Source organism: Schistocerca cancellata, chromosome 9 (genome assembly GCF_023864275.1).
Source record: "Schistocerca cancellata isolate TAMUIC-IGC-003103 chromosome 9, iqSchCanc2.1, whole genome shotgun sequence".
Classification (NCBI taxonomy): domain Eukaryota; kingdom Metazoa; phylum Arthropoda; class Insecta; order Orthoptera; family Acrididae; genus Schistocerca; species Schistocerca cancellata.
Genome location: NC_064634.1, coordinates 447,316,619 through 447,339,002, shown reverse-complemented (window position 1 = coordinate 447,339,002; position 22,384 = coordinate 447,316,619).

The window sequence follows — 22,384 nt, the reverse complement described above, 5'->3', positions numbered from 1 at the left end:
CCCAACACCATTACCTGAACACGAACAACACCAATACACAGAAAATCGGCAAAGACGATAAGCCTGTTCATCAACATTATGACACCTAAATTCAACACAGTCCACAGCTATGCCCCTGCTTCTGCAGTATGACATGAGGTGACAGACAAGTTCTAAGAACAACTGGAACAATTCTTTAGCAAGATCCCTAACAAAGAAAAGCTAATAATATAACAGCACTTCAATGCTAAAATTGAAGATACACAATTTGTGGTTTGACATGACATAGGTGACAGAAATGACCAAGGCAGATACATACTTGATTTCCGTGTGAGTAACAACTTGTCTGATCGTAACACTAGGTTCCAACATCACCCATGACAACTGTACACTTCGTTATCACCTGGAGATAGATTTAGAAATGAGACTGACTTCATCCTAGTGTGAAGACATTGAAAGACTTCAGTCTTTAATTATAAGAACTTTCCTGGAGCTAAATGTGGAAGAGAACACAATCTGTTACCCAGGGAAATGCGAATTAAGCTCAAATCCATCAAGAAAATTGGAGCAAGGCAACTAATACTCACAAACAGGGAAGCTCTCTGGGAATTTTGTGAGTATGTAAGACTAAAACTACACATCATCATTCTTGATAAAGATGCACCAGCATCACAAACATATGACTAATGAAGGAGACCATTTCCTCATCACTTCCAACATCAGAATGACCAAAGAGTGCAAAACATCTTTGGAAATCAGAGACCACACTACAACTACTTGAAAAGAGGAGTAATCTGAAGGAAACTGGTATCCACACCTTTCAAGATCAAGACAGATAGAAGAACCTGTATAGAGAAACACAAAGAATTGCAGAAAGGACAGACCCTCACGAAGATCACTGTTGAATTTAATCCTCGCATGTGGGTGATAGACAAAGAGTATAGCAACCATATCAGAGGCAAAGAAGATGCTGTTGCAAGGTGGAAGCAGTACTGTGAAAAGTTGTATTCTGGGATTAACAACAGTATGGAAAGTGAAGCAGTTGAGCATGAGACCTACAATCTTACATAGCAAAATAGAGAATGCAATACAAAATCTGAAGAACTATAAATCCCTGGTCTAGAAAGTTTGTCTGGTGTAGTGATCAAGGAAATGCAGCAGTAAGGTGTTGATGTGCAGCATTCAATGTGAACAATATGGGAAACTGGGTGACAGTCAGATGAGTGGTTGATGTCACTCTTTGTCCCCTACAAAAGATCAATCAGGAGATGCTCCAACTACTGAACCATTGTTCTCTTATCCCACGTAAACAAAATTTTGCTCCCCATCTTGAACCATAAATTCAGCAGGTTCTGTTAAATGAAAAGAAACTCATGAATAGGTTTTCAACGTATGACAAATAATCAAGAAATTGTGAGAGTTCTGCGTTTCTGTCTACCTCTGCTTCCCTGACTATAGAAAACATTTGACTGTGTTGTCTGGGAAATGTTGTGGCAGGTGCTTGCAGAGTTCAGTGTCCCACCAAACTGATCAGAAGTCTATTGTCAAGACAAGTGCTGGTATGTGTGATTTCTTCAGTGTTCCAAAATGTGTCGGACAATGTTTTTCTCTATCCCCAACCGTAAAACATCAATACATTAGGAATGCCCTTAATGGTCAGACGCAAGGCATTTCTACTGGTGGCAGAACTATTAACAGCCTCCAATTTGCTGATGACACCATCCTTTCAGCCAGCAGAGAAGATAATCTTGCTGAGTTATTAACAAAAGTAAGACATCAATCCAGCATTTGGACTGGACCTCCATCTCAGCAAGTCCAAACTCATGACAATTTACCGAGGACTAAGGTTCAATGCACATGTCGGGTAAAGGAACTGGAGGTCGTGCATTCTTCCACCTATCTTGGATCAACTATCTGTGACATGGGAAGTTGTGAAGATGAGATAAGATGGCGAATCACATTATCCGTCACGTTCTCATCTTCACAACTTCCTGTGGCTATGAAAAGCTCACCAAGATCCGGCAGAACAGAGCAATAACGAAAACCACAAAGGTCCAGCTTGTTGAAACCCACGTGTTTTCAGTCTTCCTTTATGGTTGCAAGAGATGGAGCCTTAACGCCAGAGACAAACAGCACATTGACGCATTTGAGTTTTGGTGCTGGCCCAGAATGCTGTGTCTACATTGGGCTGGAAGAAGAACAAAAATGTCCATTATTGAGCAACTCTGTAACTCCATGTGTCTCCTCATGTCAACCATAAAATTCTCTTGTTCTTTGGCCCTATTGTGAGAAAAATGGAGAAACCTAAAAAAAATAATCAAAGAGCCGGTTAAGGGCAAAAGACTAAAGAGCAGCGAACAGGTGGATTTAACAAATCACGATGATCTCTAGTCTACGTTTTTAGCAGGCCCTAAGAGAAGCTGGTAACCGTCCAAAATTGAGAAGCTTGGTTCACGATGCTCAATAATGGGCATAACAACTTGGAATGATGACTGGGAACCATTTAATCTACCAAACTATATTGGAAGCTTAGACAGAAAGTGCATCAGAGTTAAAGCTCCTACTCAGTTTTTGTCAACACTTTATAATTACATAGGTTTTCCTTCCACAGTCTTATTAGCTGTTGATGTTGGCGAGTATGGCCACTACAATGATGGGAAAGTATTAATAGAAAATTAATTTGTTAAAATTCTGTTTGGTGGCAAGCTCCTGCTTTCGGAACAGACTTTCACAGAAAAAATGACTGCAAATTTCCTCATCTTGATGTGGACGAGAATTTAACCTCAATTAGCTAATGCAATACATATATTTAACCACACCTGGAAAAAAACTAGCCTTCCAGGCAGTCCCAAACCTGGATAAAGTGGGAGGGTTAATCATTGGGCTAACCATCCAACATTGAAAAAAAAAACTGACAGGTTTCTATACACTCACACCCAGCCTTGGATTGGAATGGATCTAACGGGAAGTGACCCAAGCTTATGAACAAAGGACTACAAACAAGTACATGGGAAGTAAAAACACTGTACACTGCAGGACACACAGAGATACTTGATGAAGGACTAACAAAGTACAAGATGGATATTACAGCCCTGAAGGAGATAAGGTGGCCTGGACAAGGTATGCATAGAGAAAAAAACTACATGATCATATACAACACAAAAAAGCATGGTCACCATGTATTTGGGACAGGATTTGCAGTTCATAACAAAACAATGGCCAAAGTGATGACACCAGAAAATGTCAATGAAAGAATATGCTACATCAGAATCAAAGGCAAATATAGAAATATCTCATTAGTAAGTATCCATGCCCCAGTGAGAACAAGGAGCAAGACATAAAAGACGAATTCTAAAACACCTTAGACCAGATGTACTCCAGATCACCAAAGTACAACATCAAAATTGGGCTGGGAGACTTAAATGCCAAAATAGCACAAGAACAGCAATGGCAACCACATATAGTCATGTTCAGCCTTCACACTGAATCAAATGATAATGGTATAAGGCTTATCACTTCGCCACAGCTAGAAACAAGAAAATAGCAAGTACATCATTCTCCCATAAAGACATACATAAAGCAACGTGGGCCTCATCACATGGATTAACTAGGAACCAAATAGACCATGTTTTGATAGAGAAAAAACGTAAGGCAATAACATATGTTAGGACAATTAGAGGGGGCTGACATATAGGCTCAGACAATTCTCTTATTCTTATGAAGACGAAACAATCATTACCAAAACCACCAAGTAAGAACAACAGTGGTAAAAGAACCAAAAGAGTAGATGTGAGTAGGCTAAAAGAGGTGGCGGTGAATAGATAGTTTAAGATTAAGCTTAAAAATAGATTCACTGAATTAGAGAATGACAACAACAGAAAAGAAGATGACGATATCAACACAAAATGGAAGAAGATGACAACAGTCATGAGGTAGACAGTGCATAAAGTACAATGAGATGATGATAATAGCAATACAAAGAGCAAATCATGGTTCACTTAAACATGTACAAAAGCAGTACAAGACAAGAGAGCCAGACAGACAATGATGAACAATGACACCAATGAAAACCAAGCATCATACAGGAAAGCCAAGTGAGAAATGAAGATTACAATAAGGCGAGAGAAAAGTGCATTCATATATAAACAAATAAAGAAGGCTGAGGAGGACTAGAACCAGAACAATAGTAAAGAGTTTTACAGGTCAATGAATAGCTATAGAAAAGAGTATAGAGCTAAGTCTGTGATAATGAAGGACGGGAATGGAAAACTTATCACTACGAATCAAGGAAATTTAGAGAACTGGACAAAATATTTCGAAGAACTGCTGAACAACCCAGTACATACAGGGTGTCCAGAAAAGGACTCCCTGATTTCAAAATTAAATATCTCGAAAACAAAGATCGATAGAGGAATGCAGTAAACGGTATGTTTATTGTGAAAGCTGTAAGAAGTTTATACAGCAGTTTGAAATAATAGTTACGAAAGCTGCTAACAGATGGCGCTGTAATCGCCATACGTAATGCCCAGTATAAATGGTGATCCGAAGCCCAGAGCGATCAGTTCCACTATTTAAACGTGAAAGGAGGTTAGCGTACCGAAGGAAGATATTAAAACCGTGTACTCCATTGAACAACACGTTTTTCTGGTGCTAGAGTACCACAGGTTAGAAGAGAGTCCTGCGGCAACAAGGCGAAGTTTTCAAGCATGATTTAATGTTCCAAAAGGACCCGATGCAAAAACCATTCGTACGCTCTTCGCAAAATTTCAACGAACAGGCAGTGTAACTGGTGATCTAGTGGGGCATGTTGGTCGCAAGCAAACCGCAGTTATGCCTGAAAATATCACCACAGTTTCTGGAATTATTCAGCGAAATCCAATGTCATCCGTCCATAGAATTGCATCTGAGACTGGTTTGAAGCGTTCCAGCACGCAGAAAATACTGAGAAAGAGCCTACACATGTTTCTATTCAAAATTCAAATGCACCAGGCCATACCCGTACAAGCTGTGCAACAAAGGGTTGCCTTTGGTAATCAGATGCTTACAATGATTGATAGCAAAGGATTTGATGTTGGATGCATCTGGTTTACAGATGAAGCACACTTCCACCTGAATGGATAAGTGAATAAGCAGAACTGGCAATTTTGGGGTTCCGAAAAGCCACATTGGTGTGAAGCGAAACCCCTGTATTCTCCTAAAGTTACTGTGTGGGCTGCAGTACGCAGCAGAGGCATTATTGGCCCTTTTTTTCATTCGAGAAACGGTCACTGGTGCACGTTACGTTGCAATTTTGGAACAATCTGTCGCCACACAGCAAGCGTTAGAGGATCGACCAGATACTGAATGGTTTATGCAAGATGGAGCCCGACCACATCAGATCGAACAAGTGTTTCGCTTTCTTGAGGAATACTTCGGAAATCGAGTCATTGCTTTGGAATATCCCAAATTTACTGGTGCAGGCATGGATTGGCCTCCATATTTGCCGGATTTGACTCCCTGTGACTTTTTTGTGTGGGGCACAGTGAAAGACATCGTCTACCTGAAGCATCCCGTCACGCTGGATGAGCTTGAATCAGCGATCTCTGTGGCATGCGAATCCATTTCGGTTGAGACACTACGAAATGTGATGCCGAATTTCATTCTTCGTTTGCGCCACCTCTGTAGTGCCAATGGTGAACATTTTGAAAACATTGTTATGTGACTGTTTGCAAAGATTGTTTTCATATGATTATTTCACTTTTATACGCTGACATTAGCTGTACAGCGTACAGCGCCATCTGTTAGCAGCTTTTGTAACTATTATTTGAAACTGCTGTATAAACTTCTTACAGCTTTCACAATAAACATACCATTTACTGCATTTCTCTGTCGATCTTTGTTTTCGAGATATTTAATTTTGAAATCAGGGAGTCCTTTTCTGGACACCCTGTACCTACAACAATGAAAACAAGCCATAAAACAATCAGAACATACAACCATTAGTCGAAGAATCAATTCTGATGGAAGTGAAGGAGACAAAAGACTAAAAAATATGAAGCCCCCTTGCATAGACATGATATCAGCAGACCTCTACAAAGAAGGGGGAGAGAAGATACATGAACGGTTAGGCATACTGATAAAAGAGGTATGGAGAAAAAAGTAATGCCAGAGGAATGGAACACTGGTGCTGTATGTCCCAATACAAGAAAGGATAGAAAATGCTGACACAGAACTATAGAGGGTTATCTCTCCTAATCACATGCTATAAAGTAATATCAAGAATTATACTGAACAGGCTCAACCCATACATTCAGGAAATATTAGACATAGGAGAAGCAGAGTTCAGAAAAGGTAAATCAACCATCAACCAAATATTCACACTACGACAAATATTAGATAAGAACTGGCAGCACAATCATGATACCTTTTGTCTGTCTGTAGATTTCAACAAAGAGAGTGAGTGAGAGAGAGAGAGAGAGAGAGAGAGAGAGAGAGAGAGAGAGCGAGCGAGCGAGCGAGCGAGTGTGTGTGTGTGTGTGTGTGTGTGTGTGTGTGTGTGTGTGTGTGTGTGTGTGTGTGTGTGTGTGTGTTTTGGGGCTTACGGGCATTCAAAATTGAGGTCATCAGCAGCCTGACGTACATTAAAAGAAATGTGGACAAACTTAGTAAAATGGAAGCATGTGCAAAGAAAGTGGGAAAAGAAAAAAAAGGCTGTATAAGAAAACAAAACGTAAGGAAAATGCGAAAGGAGTGTCAAGGACGCCACAGGAAATTGTCACTGGCTGGCCACTTACATAAAATATGGGTGGGCCAGTCACCCTGTGAACAAATCAAGACCCTCTCCCTAAAATCTTGTTAAAAACATTGGACAACTCACAGAACTTTAAAACTGTAACCACATTTCTTTGAGTATTTCCTAAAAGAAATGGCAGATCCGCTGTCAAGTCAGCCGAGCCCTATGGTCAGAAAATAAAACTCAATCCAATAAAACATGATGCAAAGTGGCCTGGACCCCACAGGCACCATACATTGGAGGGTCCTCTCACCGGAGCAGGAAGCCATGTGTCATAGGACTGTGGCGTATCTGAAGCCAAGTGAGGAGAACCTCGTCCCATCTACGGGGCTGGAATGAAGTACACCACACACGCTCTGTTTAGAGCTTATTGCCATTCATTTCCAGCCACTCAGCCTCCCACCAACACATGGCTCGAGAGCTGAACAGCGAGGTGAGTGCATGCAGGGGGATGGCACACAGAAAGACTTGTGGATTGAGACACGCCTTCTTGGCTGTGAGATCTACCCTTTCGTTCTCAGCAATGCAAACATACCCTGGAGCCCAGCAGAAAGCCACCAACTTCCCCAGTCGTTTTAGTTGGAAGAGGGCACCCTGGATGGTCTGGACTATTTTTATCTGTGGGACACAAACATTCCAATGAGTGAAGGGCACTTAATGAGTCAAAGACAAGAAATTTAGGATGGGAAGAATGTCTCATCTGCTGCAGTGTCCGCAAGATCGCAGACAATTCTGCATCAGGATCCGGAAAAACAACAAAGCAACCAACGGAATCCCCCTGTTTCAACCCATCTGTAAAAACAGCTACATAGTCAAGGTGCTCAGATAAAAATGGCAGAAAATGTTGCATTAAAAATGGTGGCAGGAGTGCAATCTCTCTTGTACTGCACCAAATATAAAATCACTTTGGGCCTCTCCAGTAACCAGGGTGGCAGGCAGTTAAAACTCTGGGTTTGGGGCTGTATAGGCTCCACACCAAGGGACTCCAGCACACATTGCACATGGATCCCAAACGGGATCGTGGCTCTGGGACGGTGAGAAAAAAAAGACGGTCCAGACGTGGATGAGCAACATTATGGTGAGTGGGTGATGTTGGAGCTGTAAAAAACTTACAATGCTGCCACACCAGCAAGAGCTGCCACCATATGGTAAGTGGCAGTTCCCCAGCCTCTGCACAGAGGCTAGGTATGGGACTGCCAGTTGAATCCCCGTGTGGTGGACAGCGTCACGGATCCACAAATAAGAGAACCTTGCTAACCCATACACCGTGCACCCGTAGTCCAGCCGCGAATGCACAAAAGCCCGATAGATCTGGAGGAGACGCACTCTTTATGCTCCCAAAGACCTGTGGCTGAGGTACTTGATGTTCAGTGCCTTCAAGGTTCTGGCTCTTAAGTCTCTCAGATGTGGCAACCATGACAATCTGGAGTCAAAAATTAGGCCCAGAAACTGCACTGTACCTCTAAAGTGCAGGATAGTGTCCCCCATATGCAAGGCAGGCAAATTAAAAGGACGACAAGAATGATTAAAATGAAAACAGACACACACACACACACACACACACACACACACACACACACACACACTTATCGGCAGAAAACTGAAAACCCGTCTTTGTAGCCCACTCCTCTAACCACACTAAGTTGCAACTGACAGCTCACCTGGAGGAGAAACACAAAACAGCAGAGTCGTCCACAAACAAGGAGCACTGTATTGGACTCCTTACTGTATATGTGGTACTGTTGATGGCTATGGCAAAGATGGTAACTTAAAACGCTGCCCTGGGGGTCACCATTCTCCTGCTCAAATCGATCAGACAGTGTATTTACCAACTCAGGTCCGAAAAAACTGCAGAGACAGGAATGACCGAATGAAAATGGGGAGGTGACCACAAAAGCCCCATTGATGCAGTTTTGCAAAAATACAGTGTCTCCAAGTAGTATCGTATGCCTTACTAATATCAAAGAATTTGCTGATACAGTGATGCTGATGGAGGAAAGCCTTCTGAACAGCTGCCTCTAGGAGGGTCGGATTGTCGACCGTGGACCGAAATTTTCGGAATCTACACTGAGAGCGGCTAAGGAGTTGCCTGGTCTCTAACAGCCAGACCAGACGATGCTTAACCATCCGTTCCAAGATCTTTCTGACACAGCACGTCAAAGTGATACTCTGATAACTACTGGGACATGTGCAGTCCTTTTCTGGTTTGAGGAGAGGGATGAGAATTGCCTCCCTCCACAAGTTAGGGAAAATGCTGGTCTGCCACATTAAATTAAAACATTCGAGGAGGATTTCCTTTGACGCCGCTGGCAGATGTCAAAGCATGCAGTACTGGCTGTGGTCATGACCGGGTGCAGTGTCAAAAGTCTCATTCAGTGCCAATTTGAGCTACCACATGGAGAAAGAGGAGTTGTCAGTCTCAGAACTGTCTGGCCTAAAGTCCAACTTTTCCCTCTCCACAGTCACACGGTAGCGACAAAATACTGGATCCTGGCTTGCAGTGGCAGTGGTTTGTGCAAAATGCTCAGCCGGGGTCTGAGCGATCTGTAGTTCTCGGGGGAGGGACAGGCATAGAAACTACTGCAGCAGTGCAAGTTCATGGATAAATGCTGGTATTAGTGCAGACACTAGCAGCCTCCGTTTGTGTAACAGCATCAGCTTTCCGTGTGGGCTGTTTAACAACTGAAGTGAAGGTGGTAACACAACATGGGGGCAGCGTGGCTTTATAGAGCTTTTTTGCCTTAGTATAGGGGATGCACTAAATAGTTTTAAGCTCCTGTATCTTCCATTCTTCCAGACACACACTGCAGTCCTGACTCCAGATGGGGTGAGGTCAAGAGCAAGTCACACACTTCAACAGAGACAGACAATGGACACCTTCATGGGCGGCCTGACCACACTTCTGCACGACACCCAAGAGTAGTATGCCCAAAGTGCTGGCATTTGAAACACCTCATTGGGTTGTGTACATAAGGCCGTACACTTAGGCGATGGAAATCTGCCTTAATATCAGGATAAAGGAGTTGGACTTAACAAGAACCCTTGGGAATGTCCACCAGATCCCTGCAAGTCACAACACCTTTGCTGTAATTCAAGGTGGTGTGCAGCTCAGTTTCGATAGCATATTCCCCAAGGGAGTGAGCATTCTGGAGAATCTTAGCTGGTGGGAACTAGCTGTTTCCACCAACAGCGTCCCAATTCACAATCGCTTAACAGATTTCAAACTGCCAGCAATGCCCTCGAGCCCTTTTTGAATATAGCTGCAGAAGAATGGGAATCACTGTCAACGATGTGCAGATATTTCATAACGTTTTGCTGACCATCAATCTATTATAGCACAAGATTATTATGACCTTGAGTTCATGATACGATGTTTGTATGAAGAGTACAACGGATGGGGACTACAAATGAGTCTAACAAAAACAGAGTTAAACTTTAAGTACACATAAGTGACAAAGCAGTTATGAGAGAGGTAGATGAATTTAAATATCTCGGGGCAAATATTGATAAAAATAGATTGGGCCATACAGAAGTAAAATATAGAATACAGCAAAGCAGAAAAGTGTTAGAGTGTATGAATTCCTTTTGGTTAGGTAATAATATTTTCAACAGCAATAAGAAAAGAGTATGTAAGATAATGGTTGAATCAATGCTATGCTATGGATCAGAATTATGAATCTTAAATGTGGATCTCAAAAGAAGATTAATAGATGTGGAAATGGATTACTTGTGTAGGAGTGCCAGAATACCAAGAATCGAAATAAAATCTAATTAGGAAGTAAAAGCTAGAATGAAGGCAAATGATACAGTAATTGATAGAATAGAAAGAAAATCATTAAAATGGTATGGACATATGATGAGAATGCCAGATCATCGGTGGCCATAGAAGGTTTACGAGTGGAAACCACCTGGCAGAATCGTCCCTCGTTTTCCTGGGTATTGAGACAAACAACCAAAAGAGGAACTTTTGTTAACTGACACTATCACAGACATGGCTTGTGCCCACGTGGGGCACACCACATTCATCCTGCGTTGCCAGGTGTGCTGTATGACTGATACAATGTGTCAGTCAGGGGGTGTATGTTCCATCTGAAATTACAAGCTATACAGAAGCCTCATGCCATTCCATGGCCCACATCCCTCACCATTTCACTCTAGAGAGTATCAGTAACAATGGCACAGTGGATCATTCAGCACCATGCCTTCACTACTGAACATTATTTCGAAAGTAATGAATCTGTTACCACACTTCAACAACTTTCCCGCACACAGTTCAATGTTTAGCATATCGGTTCGTTCGATACCTGACAGCAACACTTCATTGGGTTAACTCTTTTTGCACAACTGGATCAGTTTTTATGAAATTCATGTAAGTAATTTCATGCAATATGTGACTTCTCTTCCCCTTTTTATTGCCTGTTACATGTTTCAAGATTCTGGTGACTTTTGGTGTCCAGTCATTATGTCTTTTTTTTCAGATTTTGCAAGGTCCCTTTTATTCTTTTGACAACACTGGAATGAGGATGGCCTCAGACGGTTATACGATTTTATTTGTAAGTAATGTATTTTAGAAATTTTGGCCACATATTTCTGATGTTTCAGACTTGAGGACTCACTCCCATTGATGTGTGACAGCGTTTTCATTATTACATTTTACACAAGATGATTGAACTTTTTAAGTGTTCCAAAAGCAGTCCTGTATACAATTAAAGACTGTTGACTCGGCAACTGTTCCATTTTTCATTTTACAAAATGGATCAGTTATGAAGTACAGCTCAAAATCCAGAAAATGTAGACAGAATAAGACTGTTTGTTCTTCAAAGTCATCATTGCTCCATTAAGCAGCGTACTCCAAGTTTGGTTACGCCTCATTACTCGCTACTCCACATCCTGAACTGTGTTACAATTCCATCCTTATAAAAGTATGATGTAATTGGGTAGATAAAAAAGCAACTCACCAAGTGGAAACATGAGAACACATATTTAAAAAAGATTTTACATTTGCAAGCTTTCAAAGCCAATGGCTCCTCCTAGCACAAGAACTGAAGGGGGAAGGAAGAGGGGTGAAGGAAAAGGACTGGTGAGGTTTAGGAAAAGGGGTAGAGTTCACGAAAGTCACCCAGAATGCCAGGTAAGGGAGACTTACCAGATGGTATGAGAAGGAAAGACTGATTGCTCAACACAATGTGTTTTCAAAGGTGAAGATCATTTCTGACAACACTTAACGCATTCCTCGATGTGCAGGTGAACAAATAATGCTCTTTTAATTTTCTATCCCGTGAGGATGCCTTTTGGTTCTTTCAAAATTCTGTGTAACTTACAGAATGTTATCCAGGGCTAAACCCAACACATGTATTTTTAAACTAAGCAAATGGATTGTACTACTTACATAAAGAAACACAGTTGCAGACATTTAACAATCAAACAAATCTTTCATACCCAAACACAAGGGAAGAACAACTCAGTTGCCTTCACAATATTAACAGAAATATACAGGATGCATCATAAGCAGCAGTGACAACTGACACACCTGAATGTATACGATAACAGAAACAATAACATTCCAGAAAACATGGTCAGTAAATGAACCATTTGGGAGGTAATTGCAGGAGTGTGGTCATAATCTGCCACTGGTTTCTTTGTGAATTTTTGTCTTACTTAGAACAAACATATTTGAAATTTTTGCTTTACCAGTAATTCCTCACCTAATAAGGCTCAAATTTTAGGCAGATGACCTATGGTTGGGGAACATGGTAAGTGCACAATGGGTCATTAGCTCATTTTGCTGCCTGTCTGCAGCTTGATATGTTTTTTCAATTTTTTAAGCAAATAAACTAATTCTTTTTATACATGGTATTTTATTTCATTGCTTGTTTTTTGTAGTCGAACAAGACCTTAAATACTTTTATTTCCTTATTACTTATAATTCTTAAACAAAATAGTCACCTTTTGGAAGGTTTCCCAAAAAGAGTAACTGTTGTAAATATTTCAACTCACTCACAGCTTTATTAACGCCTTTGATTATGTCACAAGAGAAGCAGGTGGACAAAAATATGTTACAATATCCAAAATCATACCAATGATAAATTGTTTGCCAGCAAAACTTTATAGTAGCACACCAGTCTCACCAGCTGTCAAAGAATGCAAGGATACTTTACTGAGAGAGCTCAAGACAAGGTATGGGTTAACTGAATTAAATCACCAAGCACCCATTACTGCTCTCCTAACACATTCCGGTCGTTGCCCGTAGAAACTACGAGCGCGCATTTATTCCTGTAACAGTCGGCGCTCGGAGATTCTCCGAGTGCCGCCTTCTCGATTATTATTTCAGGTTGCGGCGCATTATATCCGTGCAGTGACATCTGGAGTTGAGTGTTTCGGTCTTGTAGTACATCGGACGACCGCTAGATGGTGTTCCTGCATCCTCTAAGCGCTATGTCACTCAAAAACGGCGCCAAAACAATTCCCGGGCATTCACTCTTGCAGTGTGCTTATGTAGTTGTCTTTATCGCAAACGTTTGTCGTAAAATGGGGGACAGTTTGACTGAAGAGGAAATTCTGAGGCTGCTGGAAGAATCTGGATCTGAAATTGACGATGATGGATTTCAAACTGAAAATAGTTCTTCTGAAATAGATGGTAATTATAATGGTCAGTCATTGTGTTTACGAATCACAATTATAATCTCGGCAGTTTCACTGACTTATGTCATTTATTTCGAAGGTAACAACGAGTGGTCCGAAAATGAAAATGAGCCATCAGACGTATTAGAAGAGTGTGAAGCTCCCATTCAAAAAGGCAGAGGCAGAATACAACAACAGCAGTCCCAAAACAACGTTGTTGAATGGGTAAATGACGATGTCCTACAACAATTACCGCTCTTTGAAGGCGTAAGTAATGTCTTGGCACCTTTGAGCGCCGAAAGCACTGAATTTGACTGTTGGAGCGTCTTTATTGACGCAAATGTCATCAAAAATATAAAGACAGAAACAAACCGCTACGCTGCAGCAACAATTTCCAAATTGTGGATGCAAAATAAAATAACTTCCAGGTCGCTTTGGGCCAATTGGTCTGCTGTGAAGCTACATGAGATGTATCAGTTTTTTGCTATAATTATTCACATGTGCCTTGTACACAAACCAAATATTACGGACTATTGGAGCAATGACCTAATGCTAGATTCCTCCTTACCTGCAAAAATCATGAAAAGAGACAGATTTAGGTCAATTTACTTTATGCTTCACATAAATAACAACGACAATTATGTACGAAGGGGTCAACCAAACCATGATCCTATACACAAAATCCGACCTTTTTTTGATAACTTTGTACTGAAAAGCAAGAACAGTTTTTCTCCTGGCAAGAATCTCACAGTTGATGAAGGTTTATGTCCATTCAGAGGGAGAATTCGATTTCGAGTATATATCAAGAACAAACCGAGCAGGTATGGTATAAAATTTTTCATTCTAAGTGATTCAGCAACAGGATATGTTTTGAACTGTGAAGTGTACACCGGTGCAGGTGAAAAAGACAACAGTGCAGATTCAGTGGTGCTACGTTTGTGCAACAGTTATCTACGTAAGGATCATACATTGTACATGGACCGCTTTTATACTTCTGTAAAATTAGTTGAAAAGTTGTTTGATGAGGGCACATCTGCTGTTGGCACAGTAATGAGAAACAGAAGAGGCCTACCACAGGAATTCAAACAGAATAAACTAAGAAGAGGTGAAATCGTATTCAAGAGAAAAAATTCCGTGCTAGCACTTCACTGGAAAGATACTAGGGATGTGTTTGCCCTTTCTACCAAACATAGAATGACAAGTAGTGTTACTAAGACAAAATCCAAGGCTGGAATGGTAGAAAAACTGAAGCCTGATCTCATACTTGATTATAATAAAAATAAAACTGGTGTTGATCATGGAGATCAGCTGGTGACCTACTATTATTTTCAACGACGAACAATGAAATGGTGGAAAAAGGTATTTTTTCATGTATTTATGATGTGCGTGGTCAATTCTTACATTCTGTACAAGAAACTTCGGCCTGTCTCTCACAAACGAACCAGCTTGTTTACTTTTATGGTGAACCTGCGAAAACAAATACTGGAGAAATCCGGGGAAGTTTTCAACGAAAATGAAAAGCAGCGTTCAGCAGCAAACAGGCTAACAGCAAGGCATTTCCCCGCTCACGTCCCATCGACAACAAGCAAGAAATATGCATCAAGATATTGCATTGTTTGCTCTAAGAAGGGCGCACGGAGTACTGGCAAACGAGTGAGAAGGGAGACGAGATGGTGGTGTGAAGAATGTAATGTAGGATTGTGTCTACCTGACTGTTCAAGCAATATCACACAAAGACAAATTTTACTCAATGAAAAGAGTTGTAAAAATTCAATGAAATAATTTTGTACATTTATTTTATAATAAATTCTGATTTCTTGCAATTTCAAACTTTTTTTCTACCTCTGAATCACCTAATTTTCAAAATATAATAATTCTGTAAATATATGATATCTTACAAAAAACTTTAAACAAATGTTTAGATATAGGATGATAACACACACATCAGTTAAAAGGTTTTGCTTTCCTTCATTACCTTTTGGTCAGGAGCCATGTAAAAAAGGCGCAAAAGTCTACGACTTCTGAGGGATTGCAGTAGTATCTGTGGCCCGACTGCAATGTGTTAATGTATTCTTAGTGGGACACCCCCATCTGCTCCTTCAATTGTTCATGGGGAATGTAGTCTGCTGCAGATGTAATTTCAAAGTTCTTTTATTTGCACAAAGGCACATACACTACCTGGGTTCCAGGATAAGAAGCCCAACTTCAGATGCTTAATTGCGCACAAAAAAAACATTAAAATAGTATGGAGACACTAGCAAATTTAGTGAGTAGTATGATGGGACCAGAGTCCTGAGACCCATGTAGTGTACAAGCCTTTACCCAGGTAAAGAAATTTCACAATTATAAATGCAGTGCATTTTATTCATTATGAACATTGCTACTCTACTAGGTCTGAGGTTTAAAAATCTATATTTTTCAAGATTCAGCAGCATGCATCCGAGTCAGATGAAAACTCAAAGGTATGGTTTATAAACAATAAACTAGCCCAAGTGAATCAGAGGACGATGTTTCTTCATCTACTGTAACATAGGAATTCGGCTTTTGGAAACACCTTAAATAGTTAGCACGCGGCCACAAAATGAAAACTGAAACACATCAAAATGTCAAAACCTGAAATACCTTTAGAAAGCAACTTATTTTCAGAATGGGAGGGCATGAAAGTTATTTTCTGTGTTTGTGCAAATATGCTCGATTGAATTGTAAAACTACTCGGCAGGGCCATTGTGAAGGTATATTGGATGTAGTGGTCACTACAGGCCTTGCACTTTAAGCGGCCTCGCACTTTGAGTGATCTCGCACCGAACCTGTGAAGAGTGTTTCTAGACAGAGCAAGTGAAAGTTCAAGAATGCAAAGAAACTATGGAAATGAATTTTTAACTTTATCTGTGGTGCTAAGCAAGTTTGTCTCTGGTCTAATCACAGATGAAATACTACATCCACGGCAAGGTGGAGGGACAAGCGCAAACATAGTATGCCAGCCTCATATTGGGCGAAATCTGGCAATGCTTGAACCAGCGTTTCACTGTGCTACAACCAGCTAAAAATGAGAAGCACACATTTTTGTTTCAGGTGTTTCTTTAAGATTATTGTTCTCTTCAGCTCTGTTCCTCATCCAACCCAAATCAACTGCTGGCAATGGCAAAGGGACACCAGTTACATGCCAAACATTTGCAAACCTCACTGTGCATACGTGGAGAGTGCACAGAGCTTTTGGTTTTATGAACAACAACATCAAAGAGGTGAATTTTTCTTTCTTCACTGTTTGCTAATATGTGAACTGATAACGTTGAAACATCCAGACAGTCAATCATTCTAGAAGTTTTAATGCCATTTTTTTCCTTTTTGATTAAGATAACAGATTATGCATCACGGCAACCCACAGTAGAGACAGAGGGGAAAAATTTGAAGGTGGCGCTGAAAAAACTGAAAAAGAAAATTATGGGAAGAACTCCAACATTCACAAAAAGGTGCACACACGCATAGCAGTCATTTTACCAAACATCACTGTCAGAGTGACACAACAGGGGTGAAAGCAGAGAGGAAGACACTACAGAATGTGAAGTTTCCAGTGAGGACGACTATCAGTGTACTTCTTCCAATGATCGATCTGAGCCAGTGGTAGTGTTTACATCATGTGAAACAGCAAGATTAGGTTAAAAAAAAATTCACTAGCTCCTCAGTGTCAAAGCTATTTCAACCTTTGGGACTAGCAATTAATTTGCATGACCAAGGCAAAAATTCCAGACATTGTTAATGCTTCAATGGAGAAATTCTTGTACAAAAGGGTCCTGCGCAAATTCCTCTATTACTCACATTCCCAAGAAACGATGATGGTCGGTGCTTTTCCAAAGATTTTTGCTACTATAAATTATCAAATGGTGAAGTTAATTTAAGAACTTGGCTCATTTACTCTAAATCCAAAGATGTCACCTTCTGCTTCTAATGCCAAATCTTCAGTGTCAAATCCACACTGTACATGACAAGTAAACTCTGCAAACCTAAAGGATTTAACTCATGGAGTTGTCTTACTGATGCCCTTCAAAACATGACCATTGTGAGGATCACATTTCCTCCTCCATGAAATGACCGAAGGAGAACTGCACCATTGACAACATGAATGAAGCACGGGTAAGTCAAGATAAGCAACACCAGTGAGATGTTTTAACAAGAATAATTGCAGAAGAGAAATTATTAGCACAAACAAATACAGCATTTCAAGATTTTTCGTCAATTTACCAACACGACAATGGAAATTTCCTGGCGCTGATAGAAACGGTTGCATCTTTTGATGCACTAATGAAGCAATACTTACATTGTATTCGTGACGAGGAGACTCATCATCACTACCTTGGACCACAAATTCAAAATGAAGTAATTGAAACGTTGGGTAAGTTGTAACTACGTTTGTATTCATGGGTTTAATAATGAAGTCACAATTGTGGAGAAAGGCGGGAGGTGGGGGGAGAGGGGGGGATGAGAGTGTGTGTGGGGGGGGGGGGGCGATAACAAGGTGAAAGACTGGCTATAAAAAATTACGTAACTATAACAAATTTTACACACCCACCAATTTTTTGGATTTTCATTACATACTCTTAGTGTCTATTTGCCTGTAAAGTGAAATTTAAAATACATGAGCACGACTGCACTCAAGTTCCCTAGCATTCAAGTCTCCCATATGAATGCGTGCTAGTTGATGGATGGGTAGTACAGGTGAATAGCCTCACTCTTAGATATTTATTTTGGAAGACTTTTTTTGTGTCTGATTAATCACACTGATATTTAGTGTGAGTGAGTTGTGCTGGTAACAATGGCTGATATTTTGCATTGGCAAGCACGATTTGTTGCTGCACTCTCAATTTACTTTTTTACCATAATGCTTCTTTCCACACTCTGAAGCAATACCTCCCTAGTTTCAAAGCACATTTAAGGATATTTTAGTGGTAATGTAAAGATGTGACCTAGCACACAAATGCACTGAAATAAGACAGTAAGGAATAGTTTTCAAATAAAGGTAAAAAATTGTACATTACCGACAGCATACTGGCACAGAGCATCCATGATTCAAGTGTAACCATTTGTGATCACAGCAGCACTCACTTGTCAGCTGCTCAGCCCACATCCACTCATTCAAACCATGCACCATGTTCACGAACATTATGTCCTTGGATCGGTCAGTGTCAAGTCTTGGATCAGACAGCCTGCACAGTTCCAACAACCACATTATTTTCTCAAAGTGTTACCTCAATTAACATTCTTTAAAACTAACATAAAACCTTTAAGATCCTTAAATGTATCCTTCATTATAACTTGAACTTAGCTCTTGGAGAAATGGCCAAATGTAGTACAGAAGCAATGACATTTTTTGGTGTACTACAATATTTTCGACATCTATAGAATATTCTCACCGAGATCTGTTCTGAACTAACCTTAAAGACACATACAAATGTTAAATAGGCGTCTCATGTTGAGATCATCAAACTTGTCAGAGATGAGCTGATGCAGACATCTGACATCTCAGAAGTAAAACTCCTACAGAGAAGACCGCATCGGACACACGTAAGTACTTAGGCCCAATCAAAGAATCATATGCCAATATTGCCATAGCCCAGCACATTTTGCTCCTGATACCTGGCACCGTGGCGTCTGGAGAAAGAAGTTTTTCAAAATTAAAATTTTAAGAACTGTCCAAGATCTACCACGGGTGCAGGACCGCCTTAACTGGCTCGCTACTCTTTCAATCAAAAGGGACAAGGCACTTCTGTTGTAGAAAGACAACACAATTCAATAGTTTGCTTTGCGCAAATCATACAAAGTACTTCACGCAGAAGCATACACAAGAGCAATTGCATAGTTTTTGGCTGTTAAACTTAATTTGCTGACTGACATTTTTGATACTGTACCTATTCCTGTGTTTGCCAGGATCTTAATGCTATTTAAAATGTGGTTATTGATATTGATAATAGTTCTAGACGCATGCAAGTAAAATTTTTATGCGTTAAGGTAGCCCAAAATAACAACACTTCGTGTTAGCCAAATACTTTTCATATCTGTTGCTATGTTCCATGATTTTACACGTTTAAAATGTGGTAGATTGGTAACTGATGATTTTATTCAAAGTTGTGTTTGAGGTTATCAATTTGCCTATAAAGAACATGAGTTTGTTTTCAAGTAAGTTGGTTTTTGCTTTGGGCATTATTAAAAAGCTTCTTAGTGCCGGGAGTTTGAGGATATAAAGGTCAGCAGCCAATGACATGGGTAACTTTTCAGTGTACAAGTGAACATATCGAAATATAATATGATGCTGAATGCTGAAGTGACAGCCAGTGAACTTTTATACGTGTTCTGCAAGAAGGGAAATTCCTTCTCGTTCAATATGAACCCGATCCACATCAAGGAAGATCTGGAAATTATGAGGTATGCAGTTGTAGCACGTCCAAAATGACTAAGGACTCGCCGCTATTCTGTGTAATCACAGCAAACACTGAGAATAACAGACAATTTTCTAATTCCCTCTTATAGCAAACTTCAATTTGACCTCAAAAACCCTGAAGTCAAAAGAGCCATAAGCACAGTGTTTCAGACACTAACAACTGGGAACGTACAGAGCCACTGAGGCACGGATGCAATATGTGTAACGTGCAGGAGGGCACCCACCTCGTGAGTGCACGTCAAGGGCACACAGTACACAGACTTCACTCTAAATTGTGCACTGTGCTGCAGTAACCTCGCAGCAAATTACAAAAGCTGCAAAAACCACAAGGTCAAAGCCACGGTGGGATGGGAACAATGCGCAAAATGGGAAATGCGCATTTCATTGCCCACAGAATGTGCCCAGCAGCAGATCGCCGCTCGAATGAACTTGCTCCGACAATGGCCTCATCTGGCGTCCCACGCGATGACTCGCGCAACAAACGTGGGCCACAGTGAAGAAATGGATGTGGGCAGCACTGCTGTGGTCACACCTGTTGCTGCTAGCACTAGCACACAACAGAGCACACCAAGACTCCAGCACACAGCGAAGTCAACTGCCACCATCATGGCAGAGCTGGCTGATATGGAGCTGGCTGATACATGGGCAAGGACGGAGCATCACGAGAGGCAGTTCAACAAGCCAACCTCAGAGGCACAGCTGGAGTGGACTGTCAGTGGACTGTAAACCTGCCTGCAAAGAAGAGAGAGACAGCCTCTCGAGTTTCGGCTCGATAAATAGCATCAAGAATGCCAGAAACACTAGATGACAGCACCTGCAGATGATGGTGACAGGAAAAACCAGCCTGCCACCAGTGTCCCTCATGCAGACAAAGGGCGCAAGATGAAGGCCGCAGTTGACAAGTGAGGCTGGTCAACACTCACTGCCAGCCAAGCAAGTCTGGCACTAACACCAGTCATTGACAGGCAGAGTAGCACCAAGTTGCAACTCACTGGCTGTGGAGGCACTTTCATGACCCTTGATGAGGAAGGCAACAACATTGTCATGGCAACAGCCAACACTGAAGATGCTCCTTCTGTATGAAAGACTATTACAAGAGCTTCCAGCAAAAGGTTTAGCAGTGGATGAAGGCTGACTACACTGCGGAATCAGCATACAAAAATCTTGTGAGGGTCCCCGTGCAAAACAGTGAGGACTACCACAAATTCTCAATGAGAGCGTCTGATGAGCAGATGCTGTTCTTCACATATGCAACGGAGCCAGATGCAGTGATTAACACTGTATTCTGCAGCTTCTGCAGACAATGCTGACTGATCAGCTACAAGAAAAACTGGATAAGATGGGGTTCAGTGTGTGCTCCGCAGCACACACAAAATTGCTGAACATTGGAGAGGATGTACCACTTCTATTGGTGACTCCCACAAACACCGTGAATCAAGGGTTGTTAGATATCATCAAAATTATGGAAACATCCACGACCATAGAAAATCTGAAGTTGCAGCACAGATTGTGGCAATGCTACATGTGCCATGACATTGGGCATGTGGCACACCACTGCTGGATGCCTGACTTATGCCTCAAATGTACCTGTGTTTATTCCAAAAACCAGTGCGCACTGAGGAGAGAGGCAACACCATAGTGTGCTAACTGGTGGAGAGCTACAGTGGCTGCAAATATATCAAAGCTGTTTTAACTTGTCAACGTGGTATATCGTACAGAGCCCACAAGCAGCCGGCATCAGCACACTGCTACCGCCACCCACGCCCCAGCGAGGGACAAGATGCTAGCCGCAGGAGGAGGTGCGCCATCTGATGTCCGCATCCAGATGCTCCACAGGGTGTAAGCAAGGTGCGTCAGACCGACGGTGCAGAGCTGCAAGTTGCCAGCCACTCAAATAAGAAGAAAGCACACCTGGGCCAGAAAGCACACCCTGGTGCACAGACGCAGCCCACACAATGAACTGGACATGCAGGGCAGCCTGCATACCAGTGCATAGGCACTCACTGCCACCACTGCACACAAGACAACCAGTAGAGATGCCGACAGTGGAAAGGGGTAATGGCAGAAATACTACGACTGTCTACTGCAACATGTCAGTGCGAAACAAAAGCAGAGCCAATGCTGAGATACAGCAACACCGGCAGCCCGGTTGTCCTGCTTACCGGCACATTCGAGGGAATCACAAGCACGACGCAACAGATGTCACGGCAGATGACTGCTGCCACGATGTCGGCTGTGCAAGTCATTAAGTCGTCGGCTGCCAAACAGTAGATGATAGCACTACTGCTCAGCATGTCCTTTCGTGCGAGCAGTGCATCCGGTCGGCTTGCTGACAATCTCCACGTCACTACGCCAATGCCCGAAGTCAATAATCTGACAAAGGGTTGAGAGGTCAACCTACTAAGAACACGACACGTTCAACTCGAAAAGCAGAAGGAAAAAGATCTGTGTTCTGACCTCCACCAAACCCAGGGAGCAACTACCTCCATGAAGGCACCTGCTAGGGCAAACTCCAGCACTGCCGGCTGCTCACCACGTGACTGCAGGAGAGCAGCAGCGGCAGCCTCCCAGCAATCTCC